Source organism: Ranitomeya imitator, chromosome 3, assembly GCF_032444005.1.
Source record: "Ranitomeya imitator isolate aRanImi1 chromosome 3, aRanImi1.pri, whole genome shotgun sequence".
NCBI classification, from domain to species: domain Eukaryota; kingdom Metazoa; phylum Chordata; class Amphibia; order Anura; family Dendrobatidae; genus Ranitomeya; species Ranitomeya imitator.
In genome coordinates, this window is record NC_091284.1 from 29,164,072 (window position 1) to 29,190,668 (window position 26,597).

At 46.3% G+C, this 26,597-nt stretch overlaps 1 protein-coding gene across 1 annotated transcript in view; it reads left to right on the forward strand.

The window, feature by feature from the left end:
• The window catches only part of BCL9 (BCL9 transcription coactivator), a 171,638-nt gene that overhangs the window by 82,000 nt on the left and 63,041 nt on the right, over positions 1-26,597 (forward strand). Inside the window, exon 2 of the mRNA XM_069760653.1 lies at positions 13,972-14,068. The gene's annotated coding sequence lies outside the window, so the exon portion shown is untranslated. The remainder of the gene's footprint in view (positions 1-13,971; positions 14,069-26,597) is intronic.

A 26,597-nucleotide genomic window follows, 5' to 3' on the forward strand; every position in this document is an offset into this window, starting at 1 on the left:
ACCTCCACCCCCAGAATAATGAAGTAGTAGCCCCTGGATGCAGAGAACAAGCAATTACCATGATGTACACTAAGTGTTCCAGCATGCTTCACCCTGGATTAACCTGGCATCCCGCTGTCCCTGGGGTATAGGAGTTCTGCAAACCTGATTTACAATCTCTACAACTAATTGCCATTCACTGTCTATCAGCGCAGTCTGTTGCCACAGCAACCGATCACCGCTCCGCCACTTATATCATTGTTATGATTTTATTCTCATATGAAACGGATTATTGACTGAAAATATTGAGGAAACCAGAAATTCTGCACAGATCCTGCACTGCGTAATGTGCGAGAAATCTGAAAATGTGCGAGAGATTTAAAAATATCCGTCTATCTCATGTCTATTATCTATCATCTATCTATTACAGTATCTATCTATTATCTACAGTACAGACCAAAAGTTTGGACACACCTTCTCATTTAAAGATTTTTCTGTATTTTCATGACTATGAACATTGTACATTCACACTGAAGGCATCAAAACTATGAATTAACACATGTGGAATTATATACTTAACAAAAAAGTGTGAAACAACTGAAATTATGTCTTATATTCTAGGTTCTTCAAAGTAGCCACCATTTGCTTTGATACCAGCCCATAGTATTATCCTCCTCCACCATCTGTACAGGGGCACAATGCCGTCAGGGGGTAACGTCCTCCTGGTGCCACCAAACCCAGACTCCTCCATCAGAGAAGTGTGACCCGTCACTGCACAGAACACGTCTCCTCCAGAGTCCAGTGGCAGCGGCTTTACACCACTCCATCTTAAAGGCCCCGTCACACATAGCGAGATCGCTGCTGAGTCACAAGTTTTGTGACGCAACAGCGATCTCAGTAGCGATCTCGCTATGTGTGACACGTACCAGCGATCAGGCCCCTGCTGTGAGATCGCTGGTCGTGTCGGAATGGCCTGGGCCATTTTTTGATCGTTGAGGTCCCGCTGACATCGCTGAATCGGCGTGTGTGACGCCGATTCAGCGATGTCTTCGCTGGTAACCAGGGTAAACATCGGGTAACTAAGCGCAGGGCTGCGCTTAGTAACCCGATGTTTACCCTGGTTACCATCCTAAAAGTAAAAAAACAAACGCTACTTACCTATCGCTGTCTGTCCTCGGCGCTCTGCTTCTCTGGTCTGGCTGTGAGCACAGCGGCCGGAAAGCAGAGCGGTGACGTCACCTCTCTGCTTTCCGGCTGCCTGCCGCTCACAGCCAGACCAGAGAAGCAGAGCACCGAGGACAGAGCGATAGGTAAGTATGTAGCGTTTGTTTTTTTTTTTACTTTAACGATGGTAACCAGGGTAAACATCGGGTTACTAAGCGCGGCCCTGCGCTTAGTTACCCGATGTTTACCCTGGTTACCGGGGACCTCGGGATCGTTGGTCGCTGGAGAGCTGTCTGTGTGACAGCTCTCCAGCGACCAAACAGCGACGCTGCAGCGATCCGGATCGTTGTCGGTATCGCTGCAGCGTCGCTATGTGTGACGGGGCCTTACGCTCAGCGTTGTGCTTGGTGATGTACGGCTGCATGCCATGGAAACCCATGCCCAGATAGATCCACTATATGGTACTATTATTTGGTCACTATATGGCTGGCAGTATTATCAGGGTATGTATATGTAGGTAGATTATGGTAGCACTATTTCGACACTGTGTATTGACCGTCTCTGACATTGTCTCCTCCACCGCATTAGAAGAAACTTGAGTTGTCTGCACTCGCCTATCCGAGTCATTAACAAACTTTTATTTTTAATCTTACTTTCTTCCACCGAATTTTTTTTTTTTTAAATCACAATTTCTGTAACAACCGCTGACAATTAATTAATTATTCCGAGTCCCAGGAGAAGAGAAGCCGGGGGTGGATGTATAAGTTACATTACGTGTCGCTGATACGCATGCCACACTACATGACAGTAAATGTATCGTCTCAAGTGAACTCACTGAATCTTAAAGCGTTCAGCAATTTTTTTTTTTAGAAAATTTTTTTTATTCCTTGCCATTTTTACATTTTTATCTCCCTTTAGTTTCTTAATAAAGGAATTCACAAAAAAAAATTTCTGGTGGGATCTCCAGTGATCAGCTTAAAATTGTGGCAGCAGGTTCTTTATTTTTTCACAGGGCCACCACATGGCAAAACAAAGCATTACACAGTTCCCATTGAAATTATTGGAATATTTTTGTAAAGTTTGGTCCTCCAGAGAAAGGGATGTTCTTTGTAGCCGCCCTCTGTTCTGGATATACTCAAAACTACCTATCTAGGTATTTCTATTTATTAAAATGATTTTTATACATCATTAATATCAGATTAATTAATTCATTAATTGATGACCATGACACCGGAACTGCATAGGATGGAAGTAAAGAATGTATTGAGCCAGGGCACCACTGCTTCATACACTAATACTAGTGGTAAGTTTTAGGTAGTTCAGGTCAGCTTCTATTCACTTCAATGGGAGCTGCGCTGCAGACCCTAAGAATGACCGCAACATAGTGCACAGAGCTGTATTGTTCCAGTTCCATACGCTGTGAACTTCCTGAGGCCGTGGTTCCAAGTATTAGCTGAGCAGTAGGTGTGCAAGGTGCTAGACCCCCATCGATCTGATGTCAATTATCTATCATAAGGATAAAGGCTTTAGGAAGGAATTTATGGCCCACATTCGCGTTCACTACCCTGAAGTAAAAGGCTTGATATTTAAGAATGATTTTTTTTATTATAGAGGGACATGCTTTGTATAGTAGATATATTGTATTATAATAATTTAGGATAATCTACATTGGGAAGAAAAGTAGGTACCGTAAAGGGGTCATCAGAAACCCCTCACATATGAAATATTAGTACATAAGATGCTAATAGAGTGGATCCCATCCCTGCACTCTATGCACTTTTATAGCTGAATCAATAGTTGTGATTTAACTGATTTTTAAGCATTGGGGGGTTAGCATAAGGTTAACCCCATTACGGTACTCTAACTATAAAAAAAAACACTGGGATTCTGAGTAGTTAGATGACTACTATGAGGAGGTTCTACAATCATAAAGATGGGTGTACAAGGAGATTAAGGGTTGGTACTGGTAAACCCAACCACACCCTTATCTTCCGGTAACAGGAGGACTATATTTGCCCCATATACATCCTATGATTTTAATATCCCATGTCTTTGCTTATTAGCATTGTAGGGCTTGAAGAAAGGGGATCTCAGTACAGCTTCACACTACCTCAGCCCAACTTGGGCTTAGCCATACTTTCTTTAGGAGCCCCATGGTCGCTGCATTGGTCTAGATTTGTAGAAGGTTTTATCTAATTTTTGATGGGTTTGAGATTGAGGCTACCATACTGATTGTTCTATGGATCATTAGGAGTATCAGAAGAGCGATTGTGAAAATGGCAAGTCTGAAACCATGAGAACCACCACACCAAGCTCAACCTTCACCTGCTTAACCTTCACTGTGGGACTACTGGAGAAATTGAGTACAGTGCTCCACTATTTTAAGCATGCTCAACTGATCTCCATTCAAGACAGGGAACTGCAGAGCCCATTCTTGTGGTTCTGAACCACATTCTTTGGATCGCTGAGCGTCACAGCTGTCAGACTGCCAGTGATCCGTAGGAAACCCACTGTCCTATGGATAAGGGAAAATGTGCAATTCTGGGAATAACCTTTTCAATGATATGACTCAAAGTGCCACCATCCTTTTTTAGCCGCTTCGGCTCTGGATCCCATTCACTACCAATCCTTTGTGGATGTGACCAGTATTCTGCCACCGATATACGTGGATGAGATGTGTCTGAGGGATGTGATCACAAATCGCTATATAAACAATGGCAGGTAGCGTTACTCACTAACTGTGCCACCAGTCTCTATCAGCCGCGCGTGGTGATCCGGAAGGATGATGCAGTGATACAGTCAACAGGTTTATTTACAGTACCTTGGTGAGATGAGGACTGTAGGTTAGAGCTGTTACAGAATCACCAGATAGAGATAATAGAAGCTTCAGGTTAGAGGTAACAAGAGAATCCTTTCTCCAGCTCTGCAGCACATGTGGGATCCAAGATGGCACGGAGTACAAAAACAGGAAGAGAAGGAAAAAGATAGGAGGAGCTAAAGACAGAAAGGTGTTGTGGGAAAATTCCATAACAAACATTACAGTGATATAGCAAACGGCCAGTAGATGGCAGCAAAGTATAACAAATGATAGAACCAGGCTTATTAGCACTACATAAAGGTCCATGTATGGCTGAAAGTCTATCATAATAAACTGAGCAGCACACTCCCCGTCTGAAATCCTTGGATTTCACTATACCATAAGTCTCGAATTGGGAGTGTTCACCAGAAGTGCATGGAGGGATACCTCAACCTGTAAGATAAAAACAACGCATGCAATGCAACAATAACATATTGAATAACAAGTCTAGAACGATTTCTTGAAGTAATCCAAAGGATAACCCATCTTCGGATTGGAGAAGCCGCGCTAGGCCAAACTGTCTCCAACCCATTTGTAATCCAAAGGTTGAAGTTCCTTGAAAGAGTTCCTACTGATTGGATGGATAATCAATCCTCAACCGGTATGAGTAAAATAATCTCTGATATAGGCCTAATGAAAGTTTTGGGGTCACCTTGCTTAGTAACTGTCACTTCTACCTTGCGTACCTTGCCATCGTCACTTGGAAAGGTTTTAGAGATAAGTCCCATAGGCCATGTGCTTCTTTCCTCCTTCTGGTCTTTCATGAGGATAATATCTCCTACTTGTAAATTTGGCTTTACGTGTTGCCATTTTCTTCGTTTTTGGAGAAGTGTCAGGTACTCCTTCCATCTATTCCAGAAACAATTAGCCAGATGTTGCACATATTTCCACCGTCTCTGATATTTGTTACCGGACACAGAGTCTTCAGGCGGGTTAGGAACAGTTCCAAGTTTCTGGGTGAGGAGAGATGCCGGAGTGAGAATTGTAGGAGATTCTGGATCCGTAGATATGGGTACAAGAGGTCTTGAGTTTACTATAGCAGAGACTTCTGCTAAGAAAGTGGTCAAGGTCTCGTGAGTGAGTCTTGAAAGATTTGAGTCCATCAGCATAGATTCCAGTATCCGACGAGTAATGCCTATCATTCTTTCCCATGATCCGCCCATATGGGAAGCATGAGGAGGATTGAAGACCCAGGAACAGCCATTGGTTGTCAAGAAGTTCTGGACTGGTGTTGAATTCAGTTGTAGTTCTCGACAGGCACCTACAAAGTTTGTTCCACAATCAGATCTTAGTTGTTTTACTGGTCCTCTGATGGAGAAGAATCGTCTTAAGGCATTAATGAAACTGGAGGAGTCCATGGACTCTATCACTTCTACGTGTATTGCTCGTACACTCATGCACGTGAACAACACTGCCCAACGTTTACTTTCCGCATGCCCGCCTCTGGTCCGACGTGCAGCGACTGCCCATGGGCCAAAAACGTCCAAGCCAACATAGGTAAATGGGGGTTCTGTGCTTGTCCTATCAGCAGGCAAATCAGACATCTGTTGTTGTTGCAGTTTTCCTCTTGTCTTACGACACTGAACACAATGATGAATTAAATGGGAAATCGGTCTCTTTGCTCCCACAATCCAGAGGCCTGCAGCTCTTAAGGCACCTTCAGTGAAGTGTCTACCTTGATGTTTGATTTTTTCATGGTAATGTTGTATAAGTAGAGTGGTGATATGGTGATGACCAGGAATAATTAGAGGATTCTTTTCTGCCTCATCCAATTTAGCTTTGTTTAAACGACCACCAACTCTCAATAAACACCTTTCGTCTATTACTGGGTTTAAGTTGACAATGGGGCTGTTTTTAGGAACGTCTTGTTTTTTACGTATACATTCCAGTTCCTTGTGAAAAACATTCTGCTGCACATTGCGTATCACAATGAGTTCACTCAGAGCAATGTCTTCTGCAGAGAGAGGCTTATGGCAGATATGCCAACCATGACAATCAGTGTTACTGTCCTTATTGCGATAGCATTGTACAATGTGTACTAACCTTGCAATGGCACGAACCAGCCTCGTCCATCTTGAGAAGCGATCAAAACGCCGACAGTCCAAGCCAACCTCCTCCTTGAGTTTGGTGATGAAGGTGCTGACATCAGGACGGATCTCTGGGTCGACATCTGGATCCTCAAGGCTGAAGCTGTCTTCAACGGCAGTCTCTTTGCACTGTTCGTGAAGGAACTCCGGTCCTGTCAACCAAGAAGAGCTTGCGAAGGCACCAATAGACACTGGTCTAGTAGCAAGGTCCGCAGGGTTAAGATGGGATGGGACGTGCTGCCATTGCTGGGGTTTGGAGGATTTCCTGATCCTTTCCACTCGGTTACTGACATAGACGTAGAAGCGTTTCATCTGGTTGTATATGTAGCCCAGAACTACCTTACTGTCTGTGTAGAATCTTATGTCATCCACGTGAATAGCTAGTTCGCTCTGTATGAAGTCTGCAATCTCTATGGCTAGTACAGCCCCACAGAGCTCGAGTCTGGGTATGGTGTGCTCGGGTTTAGGAGCCAAACAGAAATCCAACATGGGCTTCATTGTTAGAGTCTACAACCTTCAAGTAAGCGACAGCGGCAATAGCTTCAGTGGAGGCATCAGCGAATACATGAATCTCCTTCCTTTGACTTGTAGTTAGGGATGCTGGAGTGTAACAACGTGGTATGTGGATCTTATCCAAGGCGCAAAGAGATTCTCTCCATGACTTCCACTTTAGTTGTTTGTCTGCAGGGAGTGGTATATCCCAGTCCTTTAATGTACTCTGAGAGTTGTCTCAGCAGGAGCTTGCCTTGTATAGTCAGGGGTGCGACAAACCCAAGTGGATCATATAGACTGTTCACCACTGACAGAACCCCACGCTTAGTAAATGGTTTTTCTGCACCACTAACCTAAAAGCTGAAGGAGTCATTTAGCAAGTTCCACCTCAGGCCTAGACTTCTCTGTACTGGTGGATTGTCTGAGCCTAGGTTCAAGTCCCTAAATTCTGCGGCATGATCATTAGGGTGAAAGGCCTTCATGACAACAGCACTATTGGAGGCAATTTTATGCAATCTTAAATGAGCTTTAGAAAGCATACCTTGTGTCCGTTGGAGCAGATCTATGGCTTCCTCCACTGTAGGAAGGGATTTAAGACCGTCGTCCACGTAGAAGTCCTTTTCAACGAACTGTTGAGCATCCTTCCAGAACTCTGCTGCACCATCGGAGGCGGTCCTACGTAGGCCGTAGGTGGCGACTGCAGGAGAAGGACTGTTTCCGAAAACGTGCACCTTCATGCGGTATTCGATCATTTCCTTGTTGGTGTCGTTGTCTCGGTGCCATAGAAAACGGAGATAATTTCTGTGATCTTGTTGCACGATGAAACAATGGAACATTTGTTCGATGTCGGCGGTAATGGCGACTGGTTCCTTTCTGAATCTCATGAGCACTCCCACCAGGTTGTTAGTCAGGTTCGGACCAGTGAGGAGAACGTCATTCAGAGATACGCCGTCATGTTTGGCGCTTGAATCGAACACCACCCTGATTTGTTTCGGCTTTCTTGGATGATACACTCCAAAGGAAGGTAGATACCAGCATTCTTCATCAGCTTGCAATGGTGGAGCTGGCTCTGCGCGATCATTGCGAAATATCTTGTCCATAAAAGCTATGAAATGTTCCTTCATTTCAGGCTTGTTCCTTAATGTTCTCTGCAGTGAGATGAATCTAGATAAGGCCTGTTCTCTGTTGTTAGGAAGCCTGGTCCTTGAAGCCTTGAAGGGTAAGGGAGCAACCCAGCGGTCAGATTCATTTTTGAAGAATCCACTGTCCATGATTTTAAGAAACTCCTTGTCTTCTATGGATAAGGCAACTTTGTTGTCATCTTTTGTTGTGTGAAACACTGTTCTCCCTAAGTCATCACCGTAGGGAGTGGGAATGATGTCAGGCTCCTGGATGGAATCAGAGAACCTCTCTTTCACTTCGTAGTGATGAAGGCATGGCTTAAAGTGAGTTGCGCGACCATTTTGGAGCACATACGTTTTACAGGCGTTGACTTCGGATGCCTTGTGACTCCTATCCAGACATACATCGCCCACGATTACCCAGCCTAGGTTGAGTCTTTGGGCGTATGGAGCATCATCTGGGCCGTTGCATTGTTGGCGTACCTTGTGGACCTTCAGAATGTCCCTTCTGAGTAGGATTAGAATATCAGCATTCATGTCCAGAGGAGGAATTTCATTAGTCAGGTGCCTCAAGTGGCGATGATAAAGTGCGGCTTCCGGAGTGGGAATCTCCTCCCTGTTATCAGGTATCTGGTCACATTCAATTAGGGTTGGCAAAGGTATATGCACGTTTCCCTTGATTGAAGAGACTATGTACCCAGAGGCTCTCCTGCCAGAAGTCTCAATACGACCAGAGCAGGTGTTGAGGGTGTATGGAGTCATTTGTCCCTTTATGTTGAAGATCTCAAAGAATTTGGGCCTTGCTAGAGATCGGTTACTTTGCTCATCTATTATGGCATACATTTTGGAGGCCTTGTCTGGTTGTCCTTCTGGATAGACCTTAATCAGACATACCTTGGCACAGCATTTAGGATCAGTCCCTTCTCCACATACCTCAGTACATGAGGAGGAAACAGCGGTTGCAGTTGGGTCAGGGACCTGTGGCTCCCCGCCATGCTTTTGAGCAGGATTAGATGCTGCAGAAGGTTGTGAGTTGTGTGGAGCTGGCGTGGGATGCATGGCTGTGACGTGTTTATCACTGCTGCATTCAGTGCACTTAATGGCGGCCTTACACTCCTTAGCGAGGTGGTCTGAGGAGGTGCAACACTTATAACATATCCCAAGCTCCTTGAGGGTATCTTTACGCTCCTGCAAAGTCCTTGCTCTGAATCCACGGCATTCTTTAAGTGGGTGAGGCCTTTTGTGGATAGGGCACATACGGTTACTGTCCATGACTTTAGGAGCAACATTATTTGTCTTAGTGAAGGCAGGTGTAGTAAGTGGAACGTCAGTCTTTCTCACAGATACTGTGTTCCTTGAATCTCTACGTTTGGCAATGTTATCATACCTTGTAGATGATGATGATGCTGGTGGAGTAGGCTCAGTGAAGTCGAAGCTGGGATCATTCTTCTTCCGAGCTTGGTCACTGATGAACCTGGAAAAATATGAAAAGGGGGGAAAGGACACATTATACTGCCTTTTATACCGTGAGCCGTGGTCTGCCCATTTATCCTGCATGCCGTGTGGCAACTTGGACACTATTGGATTAACGCCATGAGCAGTATGTAGGTAGCTCAGTCCTGAAAGACGTGGGTCTAATTTTGCCAATTCTATTTCCTTTAGCAGGTCGCTCAGATCTTGAAGTTTTCTATTGTCCTTGTTAGTTATCTTTGGGAAGGTTTGCAGTCTTTTAAATAAGGCACATTCTATAGCTTCTGAGCTGCCATAGGTTTGTTCCAGTCTCTCCCAGGCTGCAATAAGACCTGCATCTGAATAGTCCACATGAACTGCCCTTATTGTCTTTATGCGCTCTGCTGATTCAGGGCCTAACCAGTTAACAAGCAAATCCAGTTGTTCCTTGCCGGTGAGATTAAGGTCTTGGATCACTGCTTGAAAGGTGGATTTCCAGGCTCTATAATTCTCAGCACGATCATCAAACTTTGAGAGACTAATGTTTATTAACTCCCGGCGAATCATGTATCTGGCGAAGTCAGACATGTCCGATCTCTCGGTCATTGTTGCAGGATGAACTTGTGGTATCCGTAGGGAATGTAAGTTCTCTGGCTTATATGACTGCGAGAAATCAGGACGAAATGATGCGGCATAAGGGTTAAACTGCGGTTTAGTCTCTATAGGTTCTGCTGGCTGTGGCCTAAATTGTGAGTCAGTGCTGGAAGTTACCTTGTCCGCAGTAGGTGGCGACATTTCTTGACTTGCGGGCGCATCCGTGTTAGAAACTGGAGGTGGTGCTGGTGCAGATGTTAGATGTCTTAGCACGTAGTCAGAGGTGCGATCAGCTGAGTCCTCCATTTCTTCTGGAATAAGACAGTCCGGATTATCATCTTGTCCCAGTGCTTGTTCAAGGACCTTCAGTTTAGCAAGGGCTGTTGCTTCTTCCTTTTCTGCTTGGAGTATTTTTAATTTCCTTTGAGCTTCCATCTCATTTCTTTGAGCTTCCACTTTGTTTCTTTGAGCTTCCACTTCCACTTCAGCCTCCCTTTTAGCAAAGGAGCTTTTTACCCTAGCTTCCTCTGCAGCTGCACGGATCACCAGTAGCTTGTCAGACAATGTTGATTTCCTGGAGTGAGATGATCTGGAAGACCGAGCTGTGATTTTGGTCGATGTTGTGCGATGTGACCTAACCTCTTGGAGGTGAGCGATGCGGAGTTCTGCTTTATCCTGGGCATCTCGTACTAATGAGGTCTTTTCTTGGAGAAGAGTTTCCCTTTCAGTTACTTCTGCATGGGCATCTTCCATGTCACAGTTACTCAGGAATGTGATGAACTTTGCAGACAGTCTCTGGTAGCGATCATAGGCGGCAGATAAACTCTTCAATGTGGCGGTTAAACCTGCAGCGTCACTGTGATAGCGTGGAAGAGCTGCTAAATAGTGATCAACTCTGCCCCATAAATGTTCTAGGTTATCATGGAACTCGTCTCTAGTAGTCTCAAAGTTCTCTCTGGCCTTTTGTGTCGGCTTGGTTACACGTTTGGGTCGTACGTCCTGCTCTGCAGTAAGTGTGGACTCTGTTCCTGCAGCATCTATGGTGTCGGGAACCTGATGTGCTTCACTTGCAGATGGGTCCACGGTGCCCATTGTGGACATGTTTTAGATAAGATGGCGGACGGTTAAGACTTGCTAGCAGACAATGCATATGCACACAGACACTGTAGACTTAGGTCTCTTGTTACTATTCTGCCACCGATATACGTGGATGAGATGTGTCTGAGGGATGTGATCACAAATCGCTATATAAACAATGGCAGGTAGCGTTACTCACTAACTGTGCCACCAGTCTCTATCAGCCGCGCGTGGTGATCCGGAAGGATGATGCAGTGATACAGTCAACAGGTTTATTTACAGTACCTTGGTGAGAGTGAGGACTGTAGGTTAGAGCTGTTACAGAATCACCAGACAGAGATAATAGAAGCTCCAGGTTAGAGGTAACAAGAGAATCCTTTCTCCAGCTCTGCAGCACATGTGGGATCCAAGATGGCACGGAGTACAAAAACAGGAAGAGAAGGAAAAAGATAGGAGGAGCTAAAGACAGAAAGGTGTTGTGGGAAAATTCCATAACAAATATTACAGTGATATAGCAAACGGCCAGTAGATGGCAGCAAAGTATAACAAATGATAGAACCAGGCTTATTAGCACTACATAAAGGTCCATGTATGGCTGAAAGTCTATCATAATAAACTGAGCAGCACAACCAGAGCTGTGCGCGGAGGGGGCTGGTAGATTAATCCTTCAACAAGCTAACCCAGGACTCTTTCTAGTTATGACCCATGCATGGATAGAAGGGAGCCAACTATAGAGTCGTGGAGAAATGTGGGGTATTGGGTATAGATATTCTGTAAAGACTCCGCACTGAGAATACATGGAGGCGGTGGAGCTCCCGCTGAGTCACACGGATGTAAAGAGCACTTATCACTATATAACATACGGGAGGGTGATCGGGAAAACATTGTGTCCTCTTCAAAAAAAAAAAAAAAGATTTTGCAGGATGGAAAACCTGATCCTTCTACTCCACTAACTTGTATCTCCGTAACACTGGGAGCATTGTGTGCTCCTCTCCGGGGATCATGTTTATTTCCAGCCTCTGCTGCCCTACAGTCATTAGTCAAGGCCAAGCGGACATCACAGCGACTGTTCAGGGGCAGCAACTCTGCACCGCGCAACGTCATCATCATCCTCCTCATCATGTACTGGGAAGTGAATGGGATTCCCTGGCTCAGATTTATCTAAAAACAAAAAAAAGTAGCAAAGCGCGTGGGTGCAAGCCTTCACGTCCCTAACCATCTGAACCACAACACACAAAATTCTAAATGGCAGCACTTCAAATTTTCAAAAAGGTGCATAAAATGTTGCTATTCATTGACATAATAACACCTATTGGAAAAAGCCATCCTGTAAGTCACTGTCGACCCTTTAACGACACTCTACTCATGACTTGGTATAAAAGCCAAACCAGATGTCATGCTGCTGCAATGCAGGTAGGTGCAGGCTCAACTAGATGGCAGTAGAGTGGAAGCAGGACTGTATCTAAACAGAGCTTGCCGGCAGTGCAGCAGTGAGGCTACCACAAGTGGCAGCAGAATAGTCAAACTAGCCGGGTCAAATCCTAAACTGTAGCACAGTACCAAAGGAATAAGCAAACACACGGTCAGAGACAAGTCAGGGAGTCAGTAACGGTCAGGAGCGGATTAGCCAAAAGACAGAAGCAGGTCAGGATACAAGCCAAGTCAAAACATCAAAACCAGGGAGTCTGCACACTAAAGGGAAACACGGAGTCAAGACGGGAATAGGGGAAAACAGAGACACGGGTTCAGGCAGCAAAGGCAGCAGGACAAATCAAAGCACTCAGTCAGCTACAGCAGCACTAGGTAAAAACTATAACTGAAATCGCCTGCAGGAAGCAGCGGCGATAAGTAGCCAACCTGAACCCAAACAGAGCCTGAGAAAGGTTAACTCTTGACATGGCCAGACCAGGAAAAAGGGAAAACAGGACTCAAAACCCGGTCTGGTTCATGACACCAGAAGCTCCATCTGCAAACACTTGTTTCAGAGTGTTTTCCCCTCTTCAGTGCAGAGCAAACGGTACAATTTGACTGGAAGATAGGCCTCTGACTGGGGTTTAAGGGGGAACCTTTCTCCTTGTGGAGAGTGACAAGTCAGCGTAAGGAGACTTATAGGCCATTCAATACTCCTGTAGGAAATAAAAATTCTAATTGTACAGAGAGGAAGAGGAACTCTGGTGTCACCTGTTGGAAGTAGCAATCCTAAAAGTCAATATTGAACGTTTAACGAACTTTCTCACATGACTTAGGACAAAAGTCTAGTCAGACACTCCATTTGCAGACACATGTTGCGGGTGTTTTCCACTCATCAGTGCAAAGCAAGAGGTCTGGATTTGGCTGGATGAGAGGCCTCTGATGTTTTAATCAGGGGATGTTTCTCCTGGTGGAGAGTGCCAAGTTGGCGTAAGGAGACTGATAGGCTATGCAAATCTTGTGTGAGAAATTAAAATGTAAACTCTGTTTAGAGAGGAAGAGAAACTCTAGCGCCACCTATGGAAATTAACAATCCTAAAAGTAAATATCGACTCTTTAGTGAGCCTTGTCACATGACTTAGGATAAAAGCCAAACCAGACACTCCATTTGCAGATATGTGTTTCAGGGTCTTTTCGCCTCATCAGTGCAAAGCATGAAGTCTGATTTGGCTGGATGGGAAGCCTCAGACAGGAGTTCTAAGGAGTAATGTCTCTCCTAGCGGAGAGTGACCTGCCTGAGATGCCAGGGTAAGGAGACTTATAGGCTATGCAATGCTCCTCTGGAAAATTAAATATGCAAATTGTCTCTTCATAGAGAAAGAGGACCAGAACTGAAGTGACACTTATTGGTAGTAACAAGGTCCTATTCCTCTCTGAAAAGACAATTTGCCTATTTAATTTCCCAGAAGAGCATTGCATGGCCTATAAGTGTCCTTACACCGGCTTGGACCTCTACACAAGGAAAGACGTTACCTCTGACATGGGTACTTGGATACTTATAGGAAAAAATGTGAGGACTTTTCATGCAGAACCAGCGCCACTCCTGTCCGTTGGCTGTGTCTGGTACTGCAGCTCAGCTCCATTCTCTCCATGTTCCCAACTTATTTAGGATGTTAACCCCGGCAGATCAGATTATACTTTGATATCATTGATTATTCACAAATACTTTCCTATTTTGCAGAAACCAGAAGAAGACTTTGGTGGAGTATCGGTACCAGGATATAAACTGAAGATGGCGCTGTTTTGGGATTGTTAAACGTTTTGCGGAGCTGTAAGGGGTAAGTCCTAAGTTTTATATATTGATCCCGAACCTACAATAAGTACAATTTGCAAAGTTTTTAAATGTTTCTTAAAGTTTTCATTGTAAAGCTTTGTACAATCTCATTTTGTCAGAAGAGTCCTCCTCCACTGATAAATTAATTATGGGCTGGAAACTGTGAAGGAAGCTAGAAGCAAGTGATCAGTTTCCCTACAGCGCTCCTACAGGCGATATTAAGTATTACACGGTATGATCTGGAGATACACTGTATGGTCATGTCCAGTCCTCCAGAATAGCAGACACCCTTTGTAGTTGCACAGTAACAGGACCGCCCCCCCATTGAAAACAACGTCCTCAAAAAATAAAATAAATACATCACTGCCGTAATAATATCACTCAATTAGCCCCTATGGTAATAATAATATCCCCCATCCTGGCCCCATGTATCTCATTCCTGGCTCCAGCCATATGTTCTCCCATCCTGCCCTCATGAGTTTCCATCCTGCCCCATATGATCTCCCCATCCTGCCCCATATGATCGCCCCATGTGATCTCTCCATTCTGCCCCATCAGTCTCCATTGTATCCATCCTGCCCCATGATCCTGCACGATCTGTCTCCAATCCTGCCCCATGTCTTTCATTCTGCCCCGTGTTTCCAATCATGCCTCGTATCTACATTCTGCCCAGTGTCTCCAGTCCTGCCCCCAGTGCGTCCAGCATCTCTGCCCCCAGTGCGTCCAGCATCTCTGCCCCCAGTGCGTCCAGCATCTCTGCCCCCAGTGCGTCCAGCATCTCTGCCCCCAGTGCGTCCAGCATCTCTGCCCCCAGTGCGTCCAGCATCTCTGCCCCCAGTGCGTCCAGCATCTCTGCCCCCAGTGCGTCCAGCATCTCTGCCCCCAGTGCGTCCAGCATCTCTGCCCCCAGTGCGTCCAGCATCTCTGCCCCCAGTGCGTCCAGCATCTCTGCCCCCAGTGCGTCCAGCATCTCTGCCCCCAGTGCGTCCAGCATCTCTGCCCCCAGTGCGTCCAGCATCTCTGCCCCCAGTGCGTCCAGCATCTCTGCCCCCAGTGCGTCCAGCATCTCTGCCCCCAGTGCGTCCAGCATCTCTGCCCCCAGTGCGTCCAGCATCTCTGCCCCCAGTGCGTCCAGCATCTCTGCCCCCAGTGCGTCCAGCATCTCTGCCCCCAGTGCGTCCAGCATCTCTGCCCCCAGTGCGTCCAGCATCTCTGCCCCCAGTGCGTCCAGCATCTCTGCCCCCAGTGCGTCCAGCATCTCTGCCCCCAGTGCGTCCAGCATCTCTGCCCCCAGTGCGTCCAGCATCTCTGCCCCCAGTGCGTCCAGCATCTCTGCCCCCAGTGCGTCCAGCATCTCTGCCCCCAGTGCGTCCAGCATCTCTGCCCCCAGTGCGTCCAGCATCTCTGCCCCCAGTGCGTCCAGCATCTCTGCCCCGGGATCGCTGCTCTCAAAAATAAAACAAACAAAAAAAAAAACGAGTTCTTACTTACCTAGCCGCGCTCCTGCGGCGGCCGGCGGGCGAAGCTTCCCCCCTCCATTCAGGTGAAGCGTGCACTCGCAGGCGGCTGACAATGACGTCAGACGCCGGTGGAGTGCGCTTTGCGGCACATGTCAGCTGCCAGCCTCCGATTGGCTGGCGGCTGTTAACTATTGACGTACGGGTCCGCACCCGCACGTCAATAGCCTTACTGCCGCAGCGCCTGTAGGGGGGCCCGGTGAGCAGATGAGACTGGGCCCGATGCGGGCCCCATCTGCCCACCGGGCCCATATGCCAGTCAGGACAGTAATGCCCTGATGGCGGCCAAGGTCAATCTGAGCGGTTGCCTAGGGCCCCCCCACCCCACTGGGCCCTGGGCTACCGCCCAGATTGCCCTCATTATGATCTGCCACTGACTGTATATAGAGGTGTTATCAGTCATTGTACAAGAGGAGGAGGTGAGCTGTGACATCACCTATTGTGAATGGTGGACCCTGTGTTATCTACTGTATATAGAGGTGTTATCAGTCATTGTATAGGAGGAGGAGGTGAGCTGTGACATCACCTATTGTGAATGGTGGACCCTGTGTTATCTACTGTATATAGAGGTGTTATCAGTCATTGTATAGGAGGAGGAGGTGAGCTGTGACATCACCTATTGTGAATGGTGGATCCTGTGTTATCTACTGTATATAGAGGTGTTATCAGTCATTGTACAGGAGGAGGAGGTGAGCTGTGACATCACCTATTGTGAATGGTGGATCCTGTGTTATCTACTGTTTATAGAGGTGTTATCAGTCATTGTACAGGAGGAGGAGGTGAGCTGTGACATCACCTAATGTGAATGGTGGATCCTGTATTATCTACTGTATATAGAGGTGTTATCAGTCATTGTACTGGAGGAGGAGGTGAGCTGACACATCACCTATTGTGAATGGTGGACCCTGTGTTATCTACTGTATATAGAGGTGTTATCAGTCATTGTACAGGAGGAGGAGGTGAGCTGTGACATCACCTATTGTGAATGGTGGATTATGTGATATCTACTGTACACGTGCTGCATATGTTTCCGTTCATTGTAATCCTGTCTATATTAGACCTTCCTCTGTGTATTTATCATCCACTTGTATGAAAGGCATCAGATTGTGAATGAACAGCGCGTAGGTGATGCTGCGTTCAGCACTTCCCAACTATCTACATGGGATAATAGCAATCTGACGTCTTTCATACAATTGGATGATAAATACACAGAGGAAGGTCTAATATAGACTGGAATGTTTGGGAACCTTTTGTTGGATTCCATATAAATTCAAATAATTTACTTTTATCTACTTTTAGTGCCAAGTTTTTTGCTTAATTGGTTCTAAAGTGATTGGATCCTGCTTGCACCCCATTTAGCAGCAGTGCTGTGATTATCTTAACAACTCCAGCATTAGGACTAGCGGCCGGTGTGAAAATTTGAGAGATTTTTTTTTTTTGCTATATTGGATTAATATAGAAATGATATGGATTATGATATGTGAAACTGAAAAACATGATAAAAAAATTGCAAAAAAATAGATGCAATTGAAAAATAAAACCTAAAAACGTGATTTAAAGAAAGTCATTTTCCAGCGATATATTCCCTTTAAGGCCATATGCACACGTTGCGGATTTTACCGCGGATCCGTGGGGTTTTTGATTCTGCAGATCTGCAGCAGTTTTCCATGCGGTCTACAGTACCGTGTAAACCTATGGAAAACCCAATCCACTGTGCACATGCTGCGGAAAAAAACGCGCGTAAACGCAGCGCTTTTTCCGCAGCATGTCAATTCTTTGTGCAGATCTGCAGCGTTTCTGCACCCATTGACTTGCATTGATTCGGGCAAATCCGCAGCAAAACCGCAGATGTAAAAAAGATCTGCGGTTTAGCTGTGAGGGAAACGCTGCAGATCGGGAGGAGGGAAATGTGTGGGCGGTGACTGTGCGTGTGTGTGGGCGGGGTCTGCGTGTGTGTGTGGGTCTGCGGGGGTCTGTGCGGGCTACCGAGGCATCTGCTGGGGCTGTTGGGAGTCTGTGCCTGCTGTCGGGGGTCTCTGTGGGGCTGTCAGGGGTCTCTGCGCGGCTGTCGAGGGTCTGTGCGGGGCTGTCGGGGGTCTGTGCAGGCTGTCAGGGGTCTGCCGGGGCTGTCGGGGGTCTGTGCGGGCTGTCAGGGGTCTGCCGGGGCTGTTGGGGGTCTATGCGGGACTGTCGGGGGGGGGGGGGATGTGTGTGCAGGCATCGTCCGACGGGACTACATGTCCCGTCAGGCTATGCCTGCTACAGTGACAGTGATTGACACATTAGCCAATGATGGGACAGTAGTAGTCCCATCATCTGGCTAATGTGTTGAATGTAAAACACAAACATATAACAGTACATACAACACATACATATAGACATACAGTACATACAACATAGAGTACATACTCACCATCAGCTTGATCCCTGAAGCCATTGTCACCTGTAAAAAATATTAAAATAACAAACAAACGATATACTTCCTGATCTGCAGATATCCAATTAAAACAAGTGTCCCACGATGATCTCCCCTGGAGAGCAGCCACATCAGCTGATGCGACCGCTCTCCAGGGGCTCCAGCAATACAATGACGGAAGGTATCCTTCCGCAATGTATTCCTCCGCCATTGTAAAAAATAGTCCCTAGCTTCACTTGTGGCACTGCTGTGTGGGAAAATTCATACGCAGCTTTGCCATAAAGTGAGACTCTGAACTAAGGTAACCCCAGTGGTACACTGCAGGAGCCATTGTCTCCTGTCAGTGTGTCACTGAGGGTCCTATAGAGTAGTGACATCACCCAATGTCACTGTTCTATAGGGAGGATCGTCGTGGGACACTCATTATTAATTGGACTATGGCGGAAAGTGAGTATACGGTTTATTTTTAATTTTTTTGCAGGCGATCGAGTATGGCAAGTATGGTGAAATTAAGAATATTAAAATACCTTTTTTCTGGCTGCGTCTTTATTTATTTATTTAAACTCTTTCACTACTCTAGGATTAAAGGGAACCTGTCACCCCCAAAATCGAAGGTGAGCTAAGCCCACCAGCATCAGGGGCTTATCTACAGCATTCTGTAATGCATTCTGTAATGCTGTAGATAAGCCCCCGATGTATCCTGAAAGATGAGAAAAAGAGGTTAGATTATACTCACCCAGGGGTGGACCTCCCATCTTCATACGATGACGTCCTCTTCTTGTAGTCACGCTGCGGCTCCGGCGCAGGCGTACTTTATCTGCCCTGTTGAGCATCTTATTGATGCCTCTCCATTATTAACCGGGCGTAATGTCACCTTACAGTAGCAAGGTGACATCAACCCCTTATCACCCCATATCCCACCGCTACACGGGAGTGGGAAGAGAGGGGCTAAGTGCTGGAATTGGCGCATCTTACAGACGCGCCATTTCTGGGGTGGCTGCGGACTGGTAATTGTAGCCGGGGGGGGGGGGGGGGGGGGCAAATATCCATGGCCCCTCTCTACGCTATGAATATCAGCCGGTAGCTGTCTGCATAGCCTTTCTGGCTATAAGATATAGGGGGACATTTTTTTTGGGGGGGTCGCCCTATTTTAATAGCCAGTAGGCTACGCAGACAGCTGTGGGCTGATATTCATAGTCTGGGAAGGGACCCATGGGTATTACCCCCTTCCCAGGCTCCAAATATTGGCCCCCGGACTTTTTTTTCAATTTTTTTACGTTTTTTTTAATTAAACGTTCATTAATAAACATCGGCCTTGCTATTATATATCTATGGATATATCTATGAATTAATCTATATATCTATAGATAGATATAGCCATAGTTATTCATCTATAGATATATTTATAGATAGATATATGGATAGATATATCCATATATCTATCTATCTACATCTATCTATCCATATATCTATCCATATATCTATCTGGCTACTTTCACACATCAGGTTTTTGCCGTCAGGCACAATCCGGCGAGTTTTGAAAACAACGGATCTGTGTTATTTTCCACCGGATCCGTTTTTTTTTTCATGGAGTTGTATTAGCGCCGGATCAGTCAGAAAAGCTGTTTCCAACGGAAGGAGAAAACGTACAGAAGAATGGTTTTTCGATAAGGTGAAAAAACGCCCAGCGACTGATCCGACGAAAAACATACGAAACTGAGAATGTGAAATGATGAATCCAGCCTCCGAATCCGTTTTTTTTTTCATGCATGTTTCCATTCAAATCATGCACATTTTCCGTTCTCTCTCTATCTCTCAAAAAAACGGATCAGTTGCATCAGTTTTTCACTATTTGCAACGGATCCGGGTTTTTTTTTTAAAACTGATGTGTGATAGATCTATTGATCTATCTATCTGTCTATCTATGTGTGAAATGGAGTGTGGGTTGGACAAATGTAAAAGAGGAGGTTGGACAAGACATGACATCATAAATCTTTTTTTTTTTTTTGTTCAATACATCTTTATTTAGCTTTCAAAACCGCATAAAAAAGCATCAAAACGGCGCAAAAAACGCGCAAAAAAGCATCAAAACGTTTTCTGCCAAGAGCTGTGGATTTAGTGCAGAAAAATCCGCAGGCAAATCTGCAACATGTGCACAGACCCGTAGGCTGCACTTCGTCTGTGGACAATTCATGGATAACCAAATCATAACTTGGAAATGCGCCTCACTGATGGTGCGTGAAATTATGCAAAATTACCAACTCCATCCTCTTTTTTTTTTTTTTTTAAGAGCAGGAGGAACTTATCTAAGAGGGGGGAGATCAATAAATTGGGGAAGCTTGGGCTGTCATTATACCAGTAATGTGGGGCTCTGGGTGTCCCTAATGCGAGACATGGGGGTGGCACTAAAGAGATGTGGCTCAGGAGTGGATTATTAGCCCATTTGGTCTCCTGCCACGCTTCGCTCATTGTGAGCCTTTGGCCGGAGTCACACTAGAGCGTAATACGGACGAGTGCTGTGCGATAAATAATCGCATAGCGCTCGGCCCAATGTTAATCAATGGGGCAGCTCCTATTATCCGTTATTTTCTCGGCCGTAATCAGGATGCGAGTGAAATGGCAGCATGCTGCGATTGTCAGCGTATCTCGGCCAAGAATCGCCAATGGAAGTCTTTGGGGGCGAGAAAAATACGGATTACACACAGATCATCAGTGTGACTTGCGAGAAATACGCAGCGGTGTCCTATAGAAAAGCCGGCAATTCAGTGCGGTGTACAGTAAAATCACACTGATAGAATAGAACAAATAAAATTAATGTCTACACATAGTATAGGTATATATATATAATCATGTCTCATATCCTGTCGGGTTTGGGAAGGAGATGGCAAAAGCCGACAATTGAATTACCGGCTTTTCTGCTATCCAGCGCTGTATGAAATATAAATATCTACTATATAATTGTCTAAGGGTCACTTCAGTCTTTCTGTCCTTCTGTCTGTCTGTCACGGATATTCATTGGTCGCGGCCTCTGTCTGTCATGGAATCCAAATCGCTGATTGGTCGTGGCAAAACACCCACAAACATTGCCACGACCAATCAGCGACGGGCGCAGTCCGGCGGCAACATGGCGGCTCCTTCCTCCCCGCAGTCAGTGCCCGCTCCGTACTCCCCTCCAGTCAGCGCTCACACAGGGTTAATGGCAGCGCTAATGGACCGCGGTGTAACGCACTCCATTAACGCTGCTATTAACCCTGTGTGACCAACTTTTTAATGTTAATAATAATTAAAAAAAAATAAAAAATCATCCTATACTCACCCTCCAGCGCCTTTCCCGCTCCTTGGGACGCTCTGGTGACCGCTCCATGCAAGTGGCAGGTTCCGGTGGCAAGGATGGTATGCGACAAGGACCTGCCATGATGTCACAGTCATGTGACCGCGACCTCATCACAGGTCCTGCGCTACCAACCCTGGGACCGGAAGCTGCCGAGGCGACATGACTACAAGGGCTCCCTTGGAAGGTGAATATATGTTTACTTTTTAACCTGTGACATACGTGGCTGGGCAATATACTATGTGACTGGGCTGTATACTACGTGGCTGTGATGTCTACTACATAGCTCTGCTGTATACTACGTGGCTCTGTGCTGTATACTATGTGGCTGGGCAATATACTACGTGACTGGGCAATATACTACGTGGCTGGGCAATATACTACGTGACTGGGCAATATACTACGTGGCTGGGCAATATACTACGTGGCTGGGGAATATACTACGTGACTGGGCAATATACTACGTGGCTGGGCAATATACTACGTGGCTGGGCAATATACTACGTGGCTGGGCAATATACTACGTGACTGGGCAATATACTACGTGGCTGGGCAATATACTACGTGGCTGGGCAATATACTACGTGACTGGGCAATATACTACGTGGCTGGGCAATATGCTACGTGACTGGGCAATATGCTACGTCGCTGGGCAATATACTACGTGGCTGGGCAATATACTACGTGACTGGGCAATATACTACGTGACTGGGCAATATACTACGTGACTGGGCAATATACTACGTGACTGGGCAATATACTACGTGACTGGGCAATATACTACGTGGCTGGGCAATATACTACGTGGCTGGGCAATATACTACGTGGCTGGGCAATATGCTACGTGGCTGGGCAATATGCTACGTGGCTGGGCAATATGCTACGTGGCTGGGCAATATGCTACGTGGCTGGGCAATATGCTACGTGGCTGGGCAATATACTACGTGACTGGGCAATATACTACGTGGCTGGGCAATATACTACGTGACTGGGCAATATACTACGTGACTGGGCAATATACTACGTGGCTGGGCAATATACTACGTGACTGGGCAATATACTACGTGACTGGGCAATATACTACGTGGCTGGGCAATATACTACGTGGCTGGGCAATATACTACGTGACTGGGCAATATACTACGTGGCTGGGCAATATACTACGTGGCTGGGCAATATACTACGTGGCTGGGCAATATGCTACGTGGCTGGGCAATATGCTACGTGGCTGGGCAATATGCTACGTGGCTGGGCAATATGCTACGTGGCTGGGCAATATACTACGTGGCTGGGCAATATGCTACGTGGCTAGGCAATATGCTACGTGGCTGGGCAATATGCTACGTGGCTGGGCAATATGCTACGTGGCTGGGCAATATACTACGTGGCTGGGCAATATACTACGTGGCTGGGCAATATACTACGTGGCTGGGCAATATACTACGTGGCTGGGCAATATACTACGTGGCTGGGCAATATACTATTTTGCAAGCCGGCGAGAAAATCTCGCCATACGGATGCCATATGGATGGCACATGGATAATTTTTGGAAAAAAAATCGCATCCTCGCATTGAATACGGATCACTGTTCAGGAAATTTTCTGCGTATCTCGGACGTTAAAAACGGACCGTATTTTTATACGTTGTGTGTGACTCCGGCCTTTCTCAGACTATTGACCTCCACTTCTCTACAAGCCAAATATCTGACTGATCCTGCTGTTTGATGGAGATAAGCGGCTGCCACATTCCTCGTGTGTAGGATCCGACCCGTCCAGCATATACTGACTGCAGATATCTGGATATTTTCTCGCGGCCCCATAGCCAGTACATTGTCAGTGTCTCCCTATATTCTGGTGATGGAGGACAGTTCATCTTTGTATTATCACATTTTGTCAGAAGGATTTTTGATCATAGATTGTCCAAGAGATCATGTGAAAGTGTGTGAATCCGCTGCAGCGCCACCACTGGACAAATAAAGTATTACACGGTGTCTATGGAAATCAATGGGCTCTTTGTCGTCGTTGGCTAATTGTGACTCCAGGGCCACACCCCTTTGGTGTAGATTGCGCTATAGATTGGCGCACATTTTGACGCAATTTGTTTTTACATCTTTTCGTCCTTTTTTCTAATCACTATGTAAATCTGGTAAATGACAGTGACACACAAGGACGTTGTAGGCGTATTTCATCCTCTCCGGAGGCGGACAGGCAGGGGTTAATCAGGCTGAAGACACGCGTGGCCCTTGGCTACATATTCCACTATCAGGCAGTAAAACATGCAGTTAGTAATTAATGAGCTCGATGTGTCGACGTGATTGACGGTAGAACTGCTGCGAGTTAAGAATCGGCCACCGGTTGCTATGGTAATAATTGGAGTTGACGTTCAGGCCTTTAATTTTTTTTTTCCTCCCCTCTCTCTTTAGAATGGCTGCAGACTGCCATCCCCTCAGAAAGTGTCACATAACACGGCCTCCGTTTTCTCTGCGTAATCCGGGGAGATGCCAGTACACTCGGCGGGCTCTTCACCTCCACGGTAGATTGAAGATCGATATAAACATGGCGGTCAGGTACCATCTCCAGTGCAGGTGGCAGGAGCCCCCCGAGACCCCCATCATATGTTGGATCATAACCCCCATCATTCTGCTGCCAAATAAAGCTGCTAATGGGGACAGCAGAAGGTTTAGCCCCGGTATAATGGCACATGATGGATGTTAACAATGCCCTCATAATAATGCCAGCCACAGTGCCCCGCAATAATGGCATCAATAGTACCCCATAATAATGCCAGCCACAGTGCCCCATAATAATGGCATCAATAGAGTACCATAATAATGTCAGCCACAGTGCCCCATAATTATGGCATCAATAGTGCCCCATAATAATGCCAGTCATGGTACCCCATAATGGCATCAATAACCGTGCCCCATAATAATGCCAATGCCAGTCACATTGCCCCATATTAGTGGCATCAATAGTACCCCATAATAATGCCAGTCACAGTGCCCCATAATAATGGCATCAATGGTGCCCCATACTAATGCCAGTCATAGTGCCCCATATTAGCGGCATCAATAGTGCCCCTTAATGCTAGTCTCAGTGCCCCATATTAGTGACATCAACAGCGCCCCATAATAATGGCATCAAAAGTGACCCGTAATAAAGTCAGTCATGGTACCCCATAATAGCATCAATAACGGTACCCCATAATAATTCCAATGCCAGTCACAGTGCCCCATATTAGTGGCATCAATAGTGCCCCATAATAATGCCAGTCACAGTGCCCCATAATAATGGCATCAAAAGTGCCCCATAATAAAGTCAGTCATGGTACCCCATAATTATTATTATTTATTTATATAGCACCATTGATTCCATGGTGCTGTACAAGGGGTTACATACAAATTACAGATCTCACCTTACAGTAAACAAAATAACAACGACAGACTGGTACAGAGGGGCGAGGACCCTGCCCTTGCGGGCTTACATTCTACAGGATTATGGGGAAGGAGACAGTAGGTTGAGGGTTGCAGGAGCTCCGGTGTTGGTGAGGCGGTAGCTCCGGTGTTGGTGAGGCGGTAGCTCCGGTGTTGGTGAGGCGGTAGCTCCGGTGTTGGTGAGGCGGTAGCTCCGGTGTTGGTGAGGCGGTAGCTCCGGTGTTGGTGAGGCGGTAGCTCCGGTGTTGGTGAGGCGGTAGCTCCGGTGTTGGTGAGGCGGTAGCTCCGGTGTTGGTGAGGAGGCAGCGGGGTCAGTGCAGGCTGTAGGCTTTCTTGAAGAGATGGGTTTTCAGGTTCCTTCTGACGGATCCAAATGTGGTTAATGGCATCAATAAAGGTGTCCCATAATAATGCCAATGCCAGTCACAGTGCCCCATAATTTAAAAAAAAGCCTACCACATGACTCTTATATTAAAGGGAGCTACAGTGCCTCCATAAGGACAGTGTTCCCAAACTAGACAGAACAATGCTGTACCTAGAGTAAGGAGATCTACAGTGTCCCCATAATAAAGGCATTAAAAGCACCCCTTAATAATATCAACCACCCTGCACCCTAATAATGACCAACAGTTTTCTCAGAGAAGACATCCAATGCCCCATCAGTCTCCACATAAGTGCCAGCCACAGTGCCTCCATAACGATCAGCCCTCGCAGCACTTTCCCTATGGGTGCCACCACACTATGCCTATAACTGTCCACTCCTCACCAACATCTCACCATAGCTCAGCTTCCTTGGTCCCTGTGAGGTGGGATGCAATATTAGAATGGAAAAGGGTAGCGATGACCCACCACACAAACGACAAGAGCAGGAATCTGCGGAGTAGCATCCAGCACTCTCATGAAGTCCCCCGCAATGATGAGGGGTGGCATATTTACAGAAAGTCAGGGATCACGTTTCTAATGCTGGGCAGCCCTCTTGTGATCAGCACTTGACCCGTTGATTGTTGATGGAGATCCCAGGGTTTCAGCCTGAACATTGTGGTCCTTAATGCTCTCCTCCAAGGGGGTCTCTAGAAGCCATGTTAAGTTACCTCTATGGTGCCACATTCGATACCCCCGTAATGCCCATAGACACATTCCTTGTTGGGTTCCTCCTCTAGGGTTTCCATCTAGAGGTGACAGTATCTGAGAAGCTTTACCGAACAGGGGGTCTTTACTTGTACATTTCCATGGGTTCCACTTATGGATCTTTTACCGGTCATTTTGGGAGACTTGCTAAGGACTGAAGGAAGGGGTTAATGTTTTCCCAGTCCAGGCTCTGGATGAAACCTAATAGTCAAGAATGTCCATATGTTGGGGAGGTAGAGGCTACACCTGTCCTGTTTGTGCCACTCTAAGAATGCGGCCGCCGTTATTTCCAGCGAGACCCGATTTCTACAGTATTTGCCGGAGGTTTTTACAGGACGTTCAGGTTTTCTTTTTTCGAGGCAGAAGGAGGAACACCGAAAGAATCTATACAGAAGCAAATGGAAAGTAAGAAAAAAATTCAATCAAGCAAGAGCTGTGGAGTCAGTAGGGCTCAGTGTGGTTCCTTCGAGACGCGTCCCTGCAGGTTTTTGTATTTTTTTTTCCACTTTGGAGTTTAGGCAATTCTTGCAACATTTTGCCTTGTTTTTGCTGATACAGTATGGTTCCCACATCCTAGCGGTGTAAAATGTAGCAGGAGTAGATTATCCGGGCAGTCAGGACAAACCATTATTTTAAAGTTGTATAAAAAAAATGCTCAGCAGGTCCTTCTTGGTCCTGTCTGGGGGCCCCGGACGTGCTCGCAGGGCG